This window comes from Macaca thibetana, chromosome 4, assembly GCF_024542745.1.
Source record: "Macaca thibetana thibetana isolate TM-01 chromosome 4, ASM2454274v1, whole genome shotgun sequence".
NCBI lineage: Eukaryota > Metazoa > Chordata > Mammalia > Primates > Cercopithecidae > Macaca > Macaca thibetana.
In genome coordinates, this window is record NC_065581.1 from 65,048,533 (window position 1) to 65,049,329 (window position 797).

Here is a 797-nt window from a genome sequence, read left to right on the forward strand (position 1 = left end):
TGCTCTTAAATGCACATGTCTGATAACTTTGGATGTTGTGATATTAGAAAAGAGGAAAATCTTTCAGGACTCCCATGGAGAGCTGAAATGTTTATGAATTCAAGCAAAACCATAGTTAACTGCATGGACTGAACCTATGACTAAAATAATCCTTTTATGACTCTGCCTAAAATGTTGCTAATTCTTCATTTTTTTAAAGTAAAGAAAACTTTTGAGCTTTTTACAGCTTTCAACAATTGAGTAAAGTATAATCCTATAAATAAAATTTGGAGCATATTTCTCTCTATCTGATTTCTCCAGAATTTGGAAACTATTTTTGAGTATTCTTAACTTATGGCAATATATTTATTTGCATAAATGTGACAAGAATCTGTTTTCTGTGCTCACTTTGGCAGTACACATACTAAAATTGGAAGGATACAGAGATAAACATGGTCCCTGCACAAGGATGACATGCAAATTCATGAAGCATTCCATATTTTTTTTAAAAAATGAATGTTTTCTTTTGCAAAGGGACACAATTGGAGAAACTGGTTATTTTCCCAAGGCTTTGATTGGAATGGCATGCTTTCTTTTAAGAAATAAAATTTGACTTATAGAGCCAATGAAAGCCTTTTGGGGAAACTGACATCATACTTTGTCTATACAGTCCTTGTACACAGTTCCTTACTTGTGGTAAATAAAGAATGTAATTTTTTTTTTCTTTTTCATTTTTATTTTTTGAGACTGGGTCTGGGCAATAGGATGTAACTTTCTAATAAGCTGAGGAGCCCCATGTTATCTTGGGACCTCAGGTG

The 797-nt window shown here is 32.7% G+C and overlaps 1 non-coding gene across 1 annotated transcript; it reads left to right on the forward strand.

The window, feature by feature from the left end:
* Positions 1–379: 379 nt before the first annotated feature.
* On the forward strand, positions 380–483 carry LOC126953978 (U6 spliceosomal RNA). The gene has a single exon (XR_007725448.1). It is a non-coding gene; the product is annotated as a U6 spliceosomal RNA (small nuclear RNA).
* The last annotated feature ends 314 nt before the right edge of the window (positions 484–797 follow it).